This window comes from Salvia splendens, chromosome 13 (genome assembly GCF_004379255.2).
Source record: "Salvia splendens isolate huo1 chromosome 13, SspV2, whole genome shotgun sequence".
Lineage (NCBI taxonomy): Eukaryota > Viridiplantae > Streptophyta > Magnoliopsida > Lamiales > Lamiaceae > Salvia > Salvia splendens.
This window is the reverse complement of record NC_056044.1, coordinates 14727265-14746987: the sequence shown is the minus strand read 5'-3', so window position 1 is coordinate 14746987 and position 19723 is coordinate 14727265.

Sequence of the window (19723 nt, the reverse complement as noted above, 5' to 3'; positions counted from 1 at the left end):
GATTTCTGAGTACAAATTGCTTGAGGACATCTCCGGTGGCTGAGATGTACCGACATTCAGGAGCACCATAGGTCGTGAGGTGGGAAGTGTTGTGCCCTCTGGCTTAGGAGTTGCGGGAATCAACCGACTCGACGTCCGATGGAAGGTTTCTGTGGCTGACCGGATGTAGAAGGCTTGTCAATTTCTGGCTGAAAAGATAGGTTGCAGAGGATTGAGAGAAAGGGATTAGGGTTCGAGGGTTTTGAGAATTGGCGGTCAAATTTGGCTAGAATATGAAAGGGTGGGAGAAGTATGTTTAGATAACAGCGGAGGGAGGAAGGTGAAACAATTTCTGTGACATCAACGACTGTTCGCCTTCCTGCGGCAAAATTCAAATTTCGAGAGTTTATGAAATTCCTTATTCTTTTTTTTACTTCTCCCGGTTAAAAGACAAAATGCACAGTAACTTTCTTTTTCACTCATTTAGCTAAAACCATGCTTAAAATAAGATAGGACCAACAAGGTGAAAGGATTTGTGGAGTACTGGTCTAAGATTTCCAAGATTTTCAAAACATTGTGTTTAAATTAAAATCCCTCCTAGATACGTCCAAAATTTTCGAAAAATATTTTTATCATTTTCTAAAATTAATTTGTGTGGGATTTTCTTAAAATAAAGCAAGAAATAAATAAAAAATTTATTCTAGGTTGTAGGCAACTCTCGAAATTCACTTGATCAAGTCCCTTGCTCACACTTGTGTATTGAGCTGAGTAACTGAATCTCCGAGAATTGTCTAATGACTTTTTATTCACTTGATCAAGCTGAGTGTGCATAGTGGGGTTTCTCCCGCTATAGATACTGTCATTATCCTTTATAGGTGGATTAGTAAGAAAAAATTATAGATCAGGATACTCCCTTCAAACTTTGCAATTCCCCAGAGGTGGTGGATCGGTCCATTTGAGCTTGATTTGCTTCGATTCCCGCCGAGACTTGAGAAGTAGTACTTTCTGCCCAGTTGATCATCTCTGCACCTTTGTGCTTATGGTTTGGTAGCTTCCTTTCCTCCTCATAATCATCCCTCCTTAGGTTTCCGTTGCCACCTTTACAATCAACTGGATCAAGAGGTTTTGAGTTCTTTTCCAACTTGATGAGCTTAGAAGTCGACAAACCTTCATGGGAGTGGTCATCAACTGGAGCTCCTGACTTAACTCTTCTTCTTACTATCCACCGATTTTTCTTAGGGTACATAACCATCATGGTAGCCCGCTTTTTCTTGTGATTCTTGTAAGTCCATGAACTTCTACTTTTCCTTGGGGTTTAATCCAGGATCAGAAAGATCCCTAACCTTAAGTAGTTCAGGTTATGGTTCTAATTGTAACTAGTAGTTAAATCTTGCAGCCTTTCTCTTGGGCCTTTCCTTTTTCAACTTTGGCTCACCTTCTTCGTAGCATCCATCAGGTTTGTCTATCACTGGAGGTGATCTCACTGCTGGTGCACTTTCTCCTTCCATTCCAGGTGTAATTCTTTCCACCCTCTCATCGAGTACATGCACCCTTCTTGTCTGGAGGTGGAATAATGTAGTGCTAAGTTCCGCACAACACTTGATGACCTCTCCTTCTTTCTCTTGAGGTTCATCCTTTGCTTCCTCTGGAATTTTCTGTGACATTTCATCCTTGATAGGTACTGCGGTCGACTCTTCTTCAGCTTGGGATTTCCCATGTGCTGGTTCTACCTCAACAACCCCTACCTCTCCCTACTTCTCCAGTTGTGCCTCTGACTTTTGCTCAGCATTTGATGGTTCCTTTTCCTCAGGGCTCACTCACACCTTCTTCATCTACCCTTTTCTCATTCACCCCAGGCCTGGCTCTGTCCTCTTTTATCTCCTTCAGGATGTCAGCTAATATAGATGTTTGCCTGATCATTTCGGCTATGCTGGACTTATGCTCATCGTGAGCCATCTGCATCCTCATCACTAATTCATCATATGACCTCTCGCAGCTCCTCATATTCTGCTGTGAAGTAATCAACCCCTCAATCTTCTCCTCTGTAGAATTTGCATATTGATTCTCGTTCAAGGGTGGTTCACAACCCTGCTGGGGATGAGATTGATATTGATGCTGATCCGGAAAAACTTGGCTTTGGCAATACTGAGGATCCTGAGTTTGCCAATCATCATTTGACCATGTCGGGAGGTGATTTTCAGCTTCAGAGGGCTAGGTCTGACATGGTTGACTCAGGGGCGAAGAGTAATGGCTGGGGTATTCGGATTGGTACGTTCGGTGGACTGAACTCAAAGTCTTGAAATTTAGGGTGAGGTTAGTAATCTGGATATCCCATTTGCCAGGTGGGTATTTGGGTGGCAATCAGATATGGTCCTGTGTGGTATGGAAAAGGTGGGTATCCTTTTGCCCAGCTCCATTGAGGTGGGGCTCTCCTGCTCTCCCATTCTCCAAAGTGTTGGTATTCATGTTGGTGCACCTCTGTTCGCCCCCTAAGATTCCAGCTCTTATTTGAACTCCAAATTGTACCCGTATTCTGGTGATGATTCACTTGATCAGTCTGGATGTAGGTTTCGATTGGAGGAACTTGCAGATGACTTGACTCAACCACTGAACTGAACGCTTCCTCAAGCTTGCCTATCCGACCCTTCAGCTGAGTGTTGTCATCCATCGTGGGAGCACACTCATCACATTCCCTTGGAATGGAGTGATTGACTCATCATCGTATTCTCTTTTTGCACTTAAAAGCCTTTCCATAACAATCTTAGCCTCACTCAACCAGAGTTTGGAGAAACTTCCCCACTTGATGAGATCACCAGGTCTTTGTTCTTTGCATCCATCCCCTCATAAAATCTAGAGTAGACCTCCACTTCTGACATGTTGTGGTTCGGACATGCGTCCAAAAGACCTCTGTATCTGCGCCAATATTTACTCAAGTTCTCATCATACCCTTGGGTAGCTTCCCTGATTTCCCTTCGGAGTGCATTTGTCTTCGCTGCTGGAAAGAATTGGTTTAGGAACTCCCCCTTAAAGTCCAACCATGTCTTGATGGTGTTAGGTGCCAATCCCCTAAACCAAACATCTGCTTCCTCTTTTAAGCAGAAAGAGTGGTTTTTAGCTTGAAATCCTCATCGCTTGACCTATTTGACCTTTTCTGCACTCTGCTGATTTTGCTGAACTCGTGAAGGAATTCAATTGGGCTTTCAGCACTATCTCCCCAAAAGGTAGGTAAGATGGCAAGTACTTCTGGTTTCACATACATGGCTTCCTGCCCCCTGGTGGTGGTGATGGTAGGTGTTGGTTCATTCTTCGAGTGGGCATAGAGTGAACCTATCTCCAGATCATCTTCCTGATCACAAACAATGGTGGTTTCCCCCTCGGTTGAGGTGGCTATTGATCATCTTCCGGACTCATGAAGGTGATGTCCTGACTTCTTCCACTGCTAGCATCCGAGTTACTTGTCGGAATGAGAGGTGGTTTGAATTGATCAGTGTTGGTTCAACCTCTTCCTCTGTTCGCCTTCTGAACTCGGTGCTTTCTAACTGTGGTAAACAAAAAACAACGAAGAGCTTATTTACAAAATTTACACTAAAATTATTTAGTTAAACTTGAGACGCTCCGCCCATGTATGTGTACTTCTACCCCAGTTTCCCTCTTGGTCCATACAAGCGGGGAAAATAGTTGATCCACATAGATAATGAATTTGATTCTTCACTGTTGTCTTCCTGAGCTGTCTCTCAACTGAAATCAAAAGGAAGAAAATATTAACAATATGTACACCAAAGTGTCTTGCAACAAATGTATGATAAACGCCATCATCCCCGGCAATGACGCCATTTGAAAACTTGCTTCTTCACTATGCTCTTCGTCTCTTTATTCTTGTCGTTGTGAATTGCTCAAGTTGGATTATCAAACTGATCCAGCTGGCCAAATGTGTGGCTTCTACCTGCGAATGGCGGTGAGTGGGTCCTATGGAGATTCAGACTGATCAACTTGACTTAATCTGACTTGAGTGAGATTAATAGAGGAACTCAGAAGCGTTTTCAAAACCTTAACCCACAATACTATTAACTAGTATAGGGAAGTAAGGGTCGATCCCACAGAGACGCTGTGTTTTACATTTATTGCGGACTGTGGCCACGCTTTCCAATGGGTTAAGTTATACTACTTGACTCGAGAGACTAAACTAACTAAATTGATCCATTCGCTAAAACTTAAACTAAAATCTAATTGATCAACTTATGCTGAACTTTCCTGAAATGGACAAGCAGAATAAAGTGGACAACTATCAGTCTTCTGCAAAACGTACGATAAAGCAAAACTTTTCTAACAACTTCATCTTCTTCACGAAATCAACATGAAAAACAAAGCAAAATCAGATTTGAACAATATGAACACGAGACAATCATAACAACTTGTAAATTTAAATCTATTCCTTAAAACTAAATTGCACCTACGTAAATAAGAAACTAACCCATGATCATGCAGATAACACAAATCAGCTACTAGATCTAAACATCCTAAAACAGCTTATCCATAATTTTCTGCACCACTAGATAAAACATAAATCAAAAGCTCAAATCCAACCAAATCAAACTGTAACAAAACACTTGAGCTAAAATATGTATCATAAATCAGAAATCAAAAGTAGATCGGAAAATTCATGCACGGTAAACAGAACATTTCAGCGATAATCGAAATCATAACACTAAATTTACTGAATCAAAACATCAAGAGTCTGCAACATCACGCGTGAACTGAAAATAGACAAAACAAAAGATAGAAATTGTTTCATCGCCCCTTCTCGAGGCAGAATAGCAGAACCAAATGGCTAAAATGATAAAAACCAACCCCAAACCACTAATAGACTAAACTAGAACAAGAACCAAGTGTGTATGCTATTAAAATCAGGAGTTTGGAATGTTGGGAGCCCCCATTTCAGCCCTAGAAGACAGCTGAAGTCTACTGTGTGTCACCAATTGGAAGCTGCCTCCTTCCACCTTCTCTATTTTCATTTATAGGAAGGTGTGAGGTCTTGATCCCTAGGGAAACTGTCCTTCGAAAAGTCTTTCTTGTGTGTCGCTCAATCTTCTAATCGGTTGCTCGTGCTGCATGTCATATAGTCCCACTTCATCCGTTTGCGCAGCAAATTTAGCTCCTTCTCCTTGATCCATTCGTCCGCCCAGTTGATAAGTGTATTCTTTGAATATGACGAACTTTCATATACACCTGGCTCAAAATTAGACGTTAGATTACAGAATTTGCGTAGTTTTATCACATAACACATGCATGAAACGAGTCTCATCATAGGTCCACATTCGACTCACATTTTATTATAAAACTAATATTACAAAAGTGAGACTCATATTTCACTAACTTTTTCAACTCACTTTCTTTTACATTTCTTAAAACCCGTGTCGGAACTAAAGTGGACTATTAATAGGGGAACAAACGGAATATTTTTATAGGACGGACTAGAAAAAGACAGTGTCTCTATTTTTATGGGACGGATAGAGTACTAATCGAAATCCAAATTTTAAAAACTAGATTAAAATTTTACTCCCATCATCCCACAAGAATATGGACTCTTGATTGGACATGAGTTTTAATACACAATTGTTAAAGTAAAAGAGATAGAAACAAAAAGTAAATGAAGTATTGTTAGTAGAGTGTAGAATGAATCACGTCTCATTAGAGATAAAAGACTTTCCAAACTTAGATAATGCATACTTTTGTGACATGAATTAAAATGGAGAGAGTGCATACTCTCGTGCGACGAGAAAAATTAATTAATTAACACCATAAGAGCATCCACAATGGATGCCCTAGTGGGAGCCCTAGTGGTTGTCACATCAGCAAGTCTTAGTCCGCCTCTTCTTTCTGCCATGGTTTCGCCCGCCCTATCAATTATCCATTTTTCATTTCAATTTTAATATTTTTTATGTTTACACAATATAAATAGAAAAATTAGATATTAAATTAAAGAACTAGCAAAACATACAATACTTAATTAAAAAAATACAACGGAAATACTTAAAAGAGGTACAATTTCAACGACCCCTACGTGCCCAAACTTCTTCAACCATGTTGTTCATAAGTTGAAGATGAGCTTGTCGGTTGTCCTCTGCTTGTAATCTCTCACTGACTCCAAAGGGTAAACCTTGACCAGCGGGGTTGCATGACCTGCGCTCGATGCAGCTTCTTCGTCGGACCAATCGGTCAGCTCTTGGACCTTCATCGTGAATAATCATGTTGTGCAAGATGATGCACGCGTACATGACATAGGTGATATGATGCATGTATCAGGAACGAGCCGGGCCTTTCACTATTGCCTAACGCGCTTGAAGCACACCGAATCCTAGCTCCACGTCCTTCTGTGCAGACTCTTGCCACTGTGCAAAAAAGGCTCTCTTTGGATTTGTTGGGCAGAAGATCGTCTTCAAGAAAACTGGCAATCTCGATGGGTATATGCCATCGGCTAAGTAGTACCCCATATGATGCTGACGTCCCTTGACAGTGAACTCGATAATCGGACCGTTTCCATAACATTGCTCGATCAAGAGACTCGACGTGTTCAGCACGTTGATGTCGTTGTTTGACCCCCGCCAAAGTGAGCATGCCAGATCCAAAGACAGCGGTCAACGATGGCTTCAAGGATCATTGTCGGGTGGGTACCCTTATACCCACAGGTGAATTGACCTCTCCATGCTGTTGGACAATACTTCCACTCCCAGTGCATACAATCAATGCTCCCTAACATTCCAGGAAAGTCGTGTACCCTATAGTGCATCTGCATCATGAACTGGCAATCTTCGACTTTCGGCTTTGATAAGTCGTATTCTAGGCCTTGGTTACTGGTCAGTATAACGTGCATAATTGGGATATATCTGCAAAACAGTTGCTAAAGTGTGCAAGGAAAGTGTTCTAGCCAGTATGGAAATATTTGGATAACTCAGGTGAAAAGGGCGCTAGAAGGGTGCAATACTGACCAGAATGCATGCCAGAAAGGCTCGAGATGGAGAAGAAGGATTGCTGGGAAGATCAGCCACAAGTAAGGGCAGAAGGGTCATTTCGTGAAGAGAGTCTACCCTAAAAATTAAGGGCAGGCCTCCATATAAAAGGGAGCCACTTGGAAAAAAGAATCATCATCAACTTTAGAAAACACTCTTAGTTAGAGTAATTTCTCTCTCGGCAGATCAGCTCCGTCATCTCGTCCTTCATATTCTCATTCCTCGCCATCAGCAATGGTCACCTGAAGTTCCACCCCGTTCGCCATGGTCACCTGAAGTTTCACCCGTTCGCCGGAGTTCCGTATTCTCTCGTTCCAGCTAGCGTGATCGTAGTGTTAGTTGTTCCATCACCCGGAGTGGCAAAAACAATCTTTAATTGCTTTCTTCGTTAACTTTACTTGTTTTTCTTACGTTGGATCTGTTGCATTTTCAATACTCGCTTGCTTTGAAGTTTTAGTTGTGATCCAAACGTTTTTAATGCTATGAAGTTGTTTTCGCACATCTCTTTCCGTTGATTCTGTTTCTTTCTACCTAGATAGCGTAGATCTAGTTATTACAGTGTTTTCCAAGTGTTGAAACGCATGTTTTCATTACGGAGTTAATCTTTCTGAGTTTGCAAGTTTAGTTTACCGTTAGATTTGGATCTGAAATTGTTACGTGTGAAAGCCCAGTTTACGTGATTCCTACCACCTTGCATGTCACCCAGTAAGCGTAAATTCAGTTTCGTTAGTTTAATCTTTCCATTTGGAGTTTTAATTGTAGATCTGTGTTTTTGAAGTTGTTAATCTGCAGTTCTCGTTCACAAATATGGGTTTGTTGATCTGATTTTATTCATGTTGAAGAAGATAACATCTCCATCCAAGTTTGGGACCACTTTTGCTTTTTAGTTACTTTTTACTTTTGTCCTTTACTTTCTGCTGGTACCCTACAGATCTGCCAGAGTAGCCACCCAACCACCACCTTTTCTCTGATATTCCGTTTAGCCTTTTATAGTAAACCAGTACCTTCCACATGTTCCTGAAACACCATGTCCCCCACTCTCACGTACACAGCTACATGTCGATCACCTTTCACCTCTCCTAGTCAGTAGAGTACCACCTTTAATTATTGCCTAGGTAGAATCTCAACCCAAGCGTGGTAGCTAACCAACCCTTTCCAGAATATCACCACAATACAAAAACGCATCATCTCTGTGGGATTCGACCCTTACCTCCACTATACTAGCCAGTAGAATGGGGTTGAGGAATTATTGATACCAGGTTCAGGCTTAGCTGAGGTTTCTATCCTGATCAATAAGATACATCCTTGCTTGACACGACACCTGCTCACAAAACCTGCTCTTTCAAATGGCGCCGTTGCCGGGGATGAATGGCGTTATTTACTGTTATTGTGTGTGATACTTTGGCGTATATACTGTGCATAATTTCTCTCTTTCTTTTATTTCAGTTTATGAGAAGCAGTTCGGCTCCTGACCATTGGAGACCGAAGATACTCCAGCGAGGAACTATACTCGTAACCACTCGTTCTGGCCTGTCGACTGCCCTGTCTGACCTATGCACGAGTAGTGACGAAGAGCAAGACACCATAGAAGGACCAATACCAGAAGAGGTACCACGGTTGGAAGGCAACCCAAGGAGGATGGTGCCCAGTTAGAAGATGATCCAGAGATCGGAACGCTGAATGCGCATACCGAAGGGGAACCGCCGCAAGCTATAGTTGTCGCCCCGGGGCAGACTGCCTGTGATGTGAAGCCCCATGTTATCGCAATCCGACCCACGTACTGCGGGAAGAGCTATGAAGGCCCCTACGAATTCCTTCATGAGTTCTGTAAGATTTGTAGGGCACAAAGAAGGCTAACAGGGGCGACCGAGGATGACTATAGATTGAAGGCTCTGCCGTTTGTTCTAAAAGGGGAGGCTATGTTAGACTTTAGTAGACTGAAAGCATCTTTTGAATGCTTGTATATGTAATAACTCTTTTATCCATTTGTTACCATTTTATGAGAAATAATATTTTGTTACAATGTATTTTGCTTATGTATTGCTTATGTATTTATGGGATGTTGAAATGCGTTTTCCATTTAAATACATAGTTTAAGCAAAATGAGTCTAAGTCTTCTGCATAGTAGACGAGTTGTGAGCGGCGTTCACAGTAGGTAACTTGTCAGTTCATGCAGAAGAAAAACTGTTTCACAACCTAGATAGGCTTTGTCTACCTATCGTTAAACGTTGCGACGTCAGTCCGAAAGTTTCCTTACCTAAGGAAATGAACGACGTCGGTGTGGTATAGCACTGAAAGGATCAAACAGTGAGATAAGTCTTTCTTAGCTATTTACTGAAAGATGAGGTCTCAGTGATTGTCGTTTCTTAATCATTGTTGACATAACATTGAGCATACGATATTAATTAAAAACTACTTTGACTTATCAAATGGTGAGGGAATTTCGTTTCCCAAGAATCCTGATAGATTGGGTAATGATCATTAATGTCTAAGTGGTGCTAGTATTGTTATTGCAATGAATCGTGTGCTGGGAGAGGCCAGTATGATAATATCCTCAAGAGGTGTTTAGAAAAAGGTTTTATTATTCAGAAAACTGGCCAGTTGGAATTTATTCCATGAATAATAAATAATGTTTCTAAACTAGATCACTCTTGGAAAAAGAAATTAATTAATAATAGTCAGATAGCAGACTTGATATTAATTAATGGATATTTATATCTTTAACACGGGAAATGATTTAATTAAAGAGGAAGTCCCGGAATACTCGTAATTTCGGTTTGGACGGGCAGTCAATATTATATCTATAGTGGATGATAATAATATTTAAGTTTGGGCTTGAATTAAATTGATTTTAATTTAATTAGTGAAAGCCTGAACTTTGGCCCAATCCAATCCTCCACAGATCCTTGGTCTGGCCCAAAATAATTAACTTATTATAAAAGGGAGAAGAAGAGAAGGCAGATTAATTGATTTCTAGCGTAAAAAAAAATCGTTCTCTGCGTTTTCTCTTCCGTGGAGATTTCTGTCTTCAAATTCTTCTCCAGCTTTTGAGGGGTTGACAAGCTTTGCCCACACAAAGGTCAATTCCGAATTAAAGGGAACAGACCAGAAGATCCATGGTAGAGACGATTGAAGAAGGAGTTCGAATTCAATTACCTGAATTCATACGGTAAATCGTTGTATTTAATTGCATATACTTTCAGTATGATCTGTGATTATATGCTTGTTTGAACGTGTTTCTAGTTTACAATCGGATGAAAGCATGTTTAGATGTAAATCGTTCAATCAAACTAAATAGATTTCCGCTGCAAAACCAATAATTGGTATCAAAGCCGGTTTTTAGGCTCTGATTGTTTGATTTACTACGTGTTTTGATTGTATGAATAGCGTGTTTTATAGTTTTCGATGCATGTTTAGTGTTCAATTAATTTGGTAATGAATTTAGAACTGTTGAACTATGAACATTCAAAATATTGGGCTGCTCGTGGCCTTAAGAACAGCTCCTAAAATTCATACGAATTCACGCAAGGCAAAGGGAGTTGCTAGCCATTTATGGTTGAGAGCAGCTTCATGCCACGAGAATTCAGTGGGAACAGCCGGTTAGAACCGAGGGCAGTTCCGGATCACACAAGTTCACTCAACGGGAAGCAGGCCCCGATGGTCGACTAGTTTCGACCATGTTACGGGGCTGGCTGGTCGACGAGGATGAGAGATCAGTGGGAGCCGAAAGGCGTTGCTGGTTGTTCTACATGCCGAGAGCAGCGTCGGCGATTCCCGTGATCGCTAACTGACGCAGACGGCTTTTGGTTGTGTTGTTCCAGCCGAGAGCAGCCTGTTGAAGGTGGAGTCGATGGGTTTTTGGTGCTGCTGAACGAGTCTTCTCGGGAGAGAGCAGTGCCAAGGCTACCTGACCGACGATGAGGTGCATGGTCCAAGGGAACGTACTGCTGGACGTGTTTTACACGACCAAGAGCGGTGCACCAGATCTGGACCAGAGATAGAGATGCACCGACGATTCCCGAAAATTGCGGCTGACAGAGGCAACCGCTGGTTGTGTTGGTCGAGTTTAATGCCCGAGAAAATCTGCTGCATTAAACAAATTGCGTAAATTCTGGAAGATGGGTTGTTTATTGCGTGAATATGTAACTGACTGCGTGTTGATTTCATGAATATTTAAATATGTTTGTTGAATTTGTTTCATGAATATTTAAATATGTTATCTGTTTGTGCTCACGTTAATTGTGCAATCCCTTTATTAATATTGTGCATCACATTTTATTTCATTATGTGAGTAATGGAATTAAGATTATACAAATATGTATTAAGTGATATTTGTTTGCAAAGTTTGCGAACAAGTGTGTTTCATGCGTAAATAATGATTGGGACTATATGTCCCACCTTAAATTAATTTTTAGCAATTTTGGATATTGTTATCTAAAATTAAGATTAATTTATTATATGGAATATCATTAAATTAATTTATTAAGATTTACATGTGTTTGAATTTTTAATCTATATCTTATGGATTTTGATAGATTATATTTGTCTAGATATATCCTAGTTAGATTAGATTTGGTTATTCAAATAAATCCTATAAATCTAGGATTCCATATTTTTTTATGGAAGAAATAAATTGGAATTTATGTAGATTATATCCATAATATATACTTATCATGATATAGATATGTTTGAATTATAATCTTTATCTATAAGATATTGATAAATTTCATTTATCTAGAGTATATCTTAAGATGATATGGATAAGTATTTTTCAATTAAATCCTATTATATCTAGATTTCCTAAACCTAATAGAAAAGGATAAGTATTATAATTAATATTATTATTATTTAATAATAATCGATTAATATTAATTAAAGAAAATATTTGATTAATTATTTATAATTTATTAATTATTAATTAATCAAATTATTAAATTATCTTAGTTTAATTTCATGGATTTAATAGAACTACCTATTAATTTGAAATTAATATAAGTGAACTTTCTGCCTAATTCACTTAAGTGATAATTAAAAGAAAAACCATCCCTTAAAATAACTAAGCGATAATTACGATCCCTTTCGTATATGGTCTCCAAAGAATTAGTCTATGTATGAAGCAGTTTCTAATATTAATGCGACTCACCTTAGTGGGAGCCTTAATCCTAAGAAATAGCAAGTTCATTGGTTAGACTTCTCAAAATAAAGTTTAATTTTATCTAGACGTGATTTCCAATATTATCGCGACCCACCTTAGTGGGAGCTTTAATCCTAAGAAATTGCAGAGTTCAGAAGATTAAATTAACTTGTGAGATAACTGTAGAATTTTGTTTGTGGCGTGTGACCTTCCCTAGAAGGAGTATCAATACGGAAACGAAATTCTTGGGGTGAATATTCAATGGTACAAGCTTAAGCAACATTTGGTGGCCATGCCACCTTAGTGGTCTCTGGACTATTCGTCGATGTTGTGACCAGAATTTAGTTAAATATGAATCTTTTACTTGACCTCCCTAGAGGCGTACTTAATTCTATTTAACTGTTGTGAGAATCTAAACTGTTTTAATGGTTTTTACTCTTTAGAATCTTACATAGTTTGTAACAATAAGCTATTCATTTTCTCAGCTAAATCCAAATCAAGATGTCGTTCAATCCTCTTTCCGCTATTCTCAAAGAACACAAACTCGAAGGTCATAACTATATCGTATGGAAACAAAACTTGGATATCGTTCTCACTGCCGAAGAGTACAAATATGTGCTCACTACTGAATGTCCACCTGAACCTGCTGCAAATGCTTCTGCAGCAGTGAAAGAAACATACAGAAAGTGGTGTAAAGCCAATGAGATGGCAAAGTGCTACATGTTGGCTTCTATTTCAACAGTACTTCAACATCAGCATCAAGGCATGAACACTGCTAATGAGATTATGAACAATCTTAATAACCTTTTTGGTACTCAGAATCGAGCGGCTAAATCTTTAGCTTTTCGGAGCATCATGACTAAGGTTATGAACGAGGGCACATCTGTGAGGGACCTTGTCCTCGAGATGATGAGCCACCTCAATCAAATTGAGGTTTTGGGAGGGATCATTGATCCCGAGTCCCAAGTAACTATAATCCTTCAGAGTTTGCCAGCTAGCTATCAGCAGTTCAAGCTCAATTTCGAGATGAACAAGAGGGCTTACACCCTAGCTGAACTGTTGACTGAGTTGCAGTCAGCGGAGGATCTTATGGTCCAGACAAAGGCTGCTATGATGAGTTCTAGGCCGTCTTCCTCAGGCTCTAACCCAGGTAAGGGGAAGAAGAAAGCCCAGAATGTTGTAGCACCAAAGATAGCTAAGGGCAAAAAGAAACGGGTGAACACGAACAAGAAGCAAAGTGGCAAGTGTTTCAAATGCGGCGAAAATGGACATTGGAAGCCGGATTGTCCTAAGAAGGCCAATGGCTCAGGTATGCACCAAGCTTTCGTTGTTGAATCATGTTTAGCAGTTGTATCTACTCATCAATGGGTGGTTGATACTGGAGCTACTGATCATGTTTGTTTTGATCCTGATTTAATGCAGGTAACAAGACAGTTGAGTGAAACAGAGATCGAGATCCAGATGGGCGATGCTACGAGAGTGACAGCCGTTGCAGTGGGAGACGTTTATTTACGTTTTTCTAGTGATAGAGTTTTAGTGTTGAACAATGTTTTATTGATACCTTCGTTTAGAAGAAATTTAATTTCAGTTTCTAAACTTGTTTCTGATGGATATTCAATTTCATTTGATGATTCATGCATTATCAAGAAATGTGGTTCTTATATCTGTCGTGGTATCATGGAAAACAACCTTTACACTATAATGTCTACACAGTATATGCAACATAAAACTGAATCTAACTCAACACCGAAATTTTCTCGAAAAATAAAATCTCCTTCTGTTTCAATGAACGAAACGTACTTATGGCACCTTAGACTTGGTCATGCTAACCCTACTAGGATTCAAGCGTTGGTAGACCAAGGTCTACTTAAGGATCTAGAAATAGAACCTTATACAACTTGTGAATCATGTTTGGAAGGCAAGATGACTAAGAGACCATTTAAGGTCAAGGGTAATAGGGCCAAGGAAGTACTTGAGCTCGTTCATTCTGATGTGTGTGGTCCAATGACTACTCAAGCTAGAGGCGGCTTTCAGTATTTCATCACCTTCATTGATGACTACTCGAAAGTTGGATATGTCTATTTGATGCGTCACAAGTCAGAATCTTATGAAAAGTTCAAAGAATTCAGGGCACTTGTGGAGACGCGACATGGTAAGACAATCAAGTCTCTACGGTCTGACCGTGGAGGCGAGTACCTTAGGAGTGAGTTCTTGGACTACTTTCAGAGGTGGGAATTGAATCCCAATTGACTGCGCCTGGCACACCCCAGCAGGACGGCGTAGCTGAACGAAGGAATAGAACCCTCTTAGAAATGGTTCAATCGATGATGAGTTATGCTAAGTTACCTATTTCGTTCTGGGGACACGCGTTGCTCACAGCAAGCTATACCTTGAACAACTTACCATCCAAATCAGTACCTACAACACAACATGAGTTGTGGACTGGACGAAAATCTAGTCTGAGACATCTCAGAGTGTGGGGTTGTCCAGCACACGTGTTGGAGAAAGATCCAACGAAGTTGGAGTCTCGTACTGAGGTATGTTTGTTTGTAGGGTATCCCAGTGGAACGAAAGGCTATGAATTCTATAGTCTACGAGATAAGAAGGTATTTGTTAGCACAAATGCTAAGTTCTTAGAAGAAGACTACGTGATGAATCATAAGCCCAGCAGTGAAGTAGCTTTTGAGGAACTAAGAGATACTTCAGTTTCCACAAGTAAAGAACCAATAACACAAGTACAATCTATACCTGAGATATCAACTTCTGTACCACAAATTATAGAGCCTCGTCGTAGTGGGAGGGTATTTCATGAACCAGAAAGGTACATTGGTTTGGGTGAGTCATCTGACTTAGACACAGACGGCAATGTATCAGATCCGTGGAACTTTAAAGAGGCGATGGCAGATTCAGATAGTCATTCCTGGAAAGAAGGAATGGATTCTGAACTACAATCAATGATAGACAAAGACGTTTATGATTTGTTAGTCCTACCTGAAGGTTGTACTGCAATTGGGAGCAAATGGATTTACAAATGCAAACGAGGACCTGACGGACGAGTTAAAGTCTTTAAAGCAAGACTAGTAGCTAAGGGTTATACCCAGAGAGAAGGTATCGATTACGATGAGACCTTTTCGCCAGTAGCTATGCTCAACTCAATCCGAATTCTTTTGTCTATCGCAGCCTACATGGATTGGGAGGTATGGCAGATGGACGGCAAGACAGCTTTCCTAAATGGAAGTCTTGAGGAGACCATCTACATGGAACAACCCGAGGGATATGTAGTCAAGGGCAAAGAACATATGGTGTGGAAGCTTAAGAAGGCCATTTATGGCCTCAAGCAAGCATCCCGATCATGGAATATGTGTTTTGACCAAACTGTTAAGTCTTTTGGCTTTGAGCAGTGCCCAGATGAGAGCTGCGTGTACAAGAAAGTTGAAGGTAAGAATGTAGTGTTTATGGTACTCTACGTAGATGACATACTGTTGATTGGAAACAGTAAGAAAATGTTGTCAGACGTGAGAGATTGACTTTCAAGTCATTTTGAGATGAAAGATATGGGAGAAGCTGGACACGTCCTAGGCATTAAAGTTCTTAGGAACCGCCAGAAAAGGATGTTGTGCCTATCTCAAGAATCTTACATCGATACGATAGTTAAACGTTTTCGTATGCAAGATTCCAAGAAAGGTTTTCTACCTTTTAGCCATGGAATCACTCTGTCTTAGGATATGTGTCCCAAAACACCTATTGAGATAGAAGCTATGAGAAGGATCTCTTATGCATCAGCTGTTGGGAGTCTCATGTATGCTATGTTATGCACAAGGCACGATATTTGCTTTGCCGTTGGCATGGTAGCAAGGTATCAGTCAAACCCTGGTCAAGGACACTGGATTGCGGTAAAGAAAATACTCAAGTATCTGAGAAGAACTAAGGAGTATTCTCTAGTTTACCAGGCATCCGAGATATATCCTTTGGGTTACACTGATTCAGACTTTCAGTCTGATCGGGATTCGAGAAAATCAACCTCTGGATATGTGTTTACTTTAGGAGGTGGAGCCGTAATTTGGAAGAGTGTGAAGCAGAAATGCATCGCGGACTCTACCATGGAAGCTGAATATGTGGCAGCATCAGAAGCCGCAAAGGAAGCAGTATGGTTCAGAAACTTTCTTATTGATTTGAATGTGATTCCGAGTATGCCCAAGAGCATCACTGTTTATTGTGATAATTCTGGTGCTGTGGCAAACTCAAGGGAACCACAAGCCCACAAGGCAAGCAAACACATAGAAAGGAAATATCACATCATTCGTGATATAGTGCGGAGAGGAGACATTGAAGTGGTCAAGATCGCATCAGAAAACAACTTGGCAGATCCATTCACAAAGGCACTTCCAGCCAGGACGTTTGAACGTCACGTGAAAGGATTAGGTGTTCGATTGACCTAGACCCGCTTTCAGTATAATGGGAGGATTTTGCAGTTTTGGTATACTCGAAAGTTATTTTGAGTATAAGTGGGAGATTGTTAGAGTTTAGTATACTGAAAGCATCTTTCGAATGCTTGTATATGTAATAACTATTTTATCCATTTGTTACCATTTTATTAGAAATAATATTTTGTTACAATGTATTTTGCTTATGTATTGCTTATGTATTTATGAGATGTTGAAATGCGTTTTCCATTTAAATACATAGTTTAAGCAAAATGAGTCTAAGTCTTCTGCATAGTAGACGAGTTGTGAGCGGCGTTCACAGTAGGTAACTTGTCAGTTCATGCAGAAGAAAAACTGTTTCACAACCTAGATAGGCTTTGACTACCTATCGTGAAAGGTTGCGACGTCAGTCCGAAAGTTTCCTTACCTAAGGAAATGAACGACGTCGGTGTGGTATAGCACTGAAAGGATCAAACAGTGAGATAAGTCTTTCTTAGCTATTTACTGAAAGACGAGGTCTCGGTGATTGTCGTTTCTTAATCATTGTTGACATAACATTGAGCATACGATATTAATTGAAAACTACTTTGACTTATCAAATGGTGAGGGAATTTCGTTGCCCAAGAATCCTGATAGATTGGGTAATGATCATTAATGTCTAAGTGGTGCTAGTATTGTTATTGCAATGAATCGTGTGCTGGGAGAGGCCACTATGATAATATCCTCAAGAGGTGTTTAGAAAAAGGTTTTATTATTCAGAAAACTAGCCAGTTGGAATTTATTCCATGAATATTAAATAATGTTTCTAAACTAGACCACTCTTGGAAAAAGAAATTAATTAATAATAGTCAGATAGCAGACTTGATATTAATTAATGGATATTTATATCTTTAACACGGGAAATGATTTAATTAAAGAGGAAGTCCCGGAATACTAGTAATTTCGGTTTGGACGGGCAGTCAATATTATATCTATAGTGGATGATAATAATATTTAAGTTTGGGCTTGAATTAAATTGATTTTAATTTAATTAGTGAAAGCCTGAACTGTTGCCCAATCCAATCCTCCACAGATCCCTGGTCTGGCCCAAAATAATTAACTTATTATAAAAGGGAGAAGAAGAGAAGGCAGATTAATTGATTTCTAGCGTAAAAAAAAATTCGTTCTCTGCGTTTTCTCTTCCGTAGAGATTTCTGTCTTCAAATTCTTCTCCAGCTTTTGAGGGTTTGACAAGCTTTGCCCACACAAAGGTCAATTCCGAGTTAAAGGGAACAGACCAGAAGATCCGTGGTAGAGACGATTGAAGAAGGAGTTCGAATTCAATTACTTGAATTCATACGGTAAATCGTTGTATTTAATTGCATATACTTTCAGTATGATCTGTGATTATATGCTTGTTTGAACGTGTTTCTAGTTTACAATCGAATGAAAGCATGTTTAGATGTAAATCGTTTAATCAAACTAAATAGATTTCCACTGCAAAACCAACAGGCTAACCCCTGGTTCATGCGACTGCCCCCCAACTCCATTGAGAGTTGGGCCGATTTCAAGTCAGCCTTCTTAGGCGAATTTTTCACGTCATCGAAGACAAGAGCGCTGAAGAGAGAGATAACCAGTGTGAAGCAAGGGTACGATTAACCCTTGAGTGATTATTGGGCGAAGTATATGAGCCTCTTGGATGCGTGTCCCAACCATCGTATGGCAGATATAGAGATACATCATACGTTTTATGAAGGGATGAACAAGGCAACAAAGGATCTGGCAAACTCCTCGTCAGGAGGAAGCTTCACGCAATTGAGGGTCGGTGAAGCGAAAAGAGTTCTACGGAAGCTTTTGAGCGCGAAGAAGGAGTACGACAATGCAAGGGATAGTTACAGCAGGGAAAGGATTGCAAGTGCCTCATCTACTGACCAGGAGCAGAAGATAGAGCAGAAGATGGACTTGAAAATGGAAGAGCTGAAAAAGACGCTCCTGAGCGCGATCGAGAAGAGCAAGCCACCACCTTCCCCAGCTAGGAACTACAAGGGTGCAGAGCAGGGAAATCAAGGACCAAGTTATGATCAGCCTAATGACTTCGTGAATATGGAGCAAGTCAATGTTGTCGGATACTACAATTCTAGTGGGCATTGGATCCAGGGGAGACAACGGGACGCACCATGGAGGGACCATCCGAACTTTCGATGGGGAGATGGGAGCCAAAATCAAAACCAAGGTCCATGGCAGAATCAATACAACCCCCACCCGAACCAAAATCCAAACGTTGGCCCAACAAATCCAGACCACCAATTCAACTGGTCAGGAAGAAACCCCCAACCCCAACCCCACAACCAAAACCCACAGAACCAAAACTCGAACCCTGTTTATGTACCACCCCACCAGAGAAACTTCCAAAATTTCCAGAATCAGCCCAATCCAGGTTCCCAACCTCAGCAGAACCAGTTCCAGGGCCAAAACCAAAACCAATATCACCAGGACCAGTACAACCCTCCTGCCTAATATAACCAATATCCACCTAACCAAAACCAGCAGAACTTCCAAAACAAAAGAACTTCCAGAATTACCAGCACCAAGGGCCAAGTCAGTCCTAATATCCTAACAGGTCGAGGCGATCTATGGAGGACATGATGGGAGAATTGCTCGCTTCACAGCAAAGTATCAAGGGTGAGTTGCAATCCAATAATGAAATAGTGCAGGGGATGCAAAATGCCCAGAAGGAGCATAAGACGAACATAGATATGATGAATAGGCAATTGGCCCAGCTGGCGAGTTCGATGGGTGAATTGAAGGGAAATGCCGGGAAAATCCCGTCAACAATCCATGTGCCTGAAAAGGCAAATGTGAGCAAGGTCACACTACGGTCAGGTACTGCCTATGAGGGACCCCAACCGAGGAAGCCCAGTGGAGAGCCTAGTGGGATGAAGATACTGAGAGACGTCGTCTCGGAAGGAGAGCTCAACAAACTCTACCTCAAATGCAGGATCCATTTTTCTTGGATGAATCACCATTGGGAAGAGATGAAACCGAAGGTGTACGACCCAGGGAAGACCCTCATAAGGAAGCAGAACCCACGAAGGAGACTCCTGCCCAGAATGTGCCCAAGAAAGACTCCGGAAAGGCTGTTGAAGGACCGGTAGGCGAGGCGAAAGGAAAGAAACCATTCCCTTACCGTTTCGTAACTA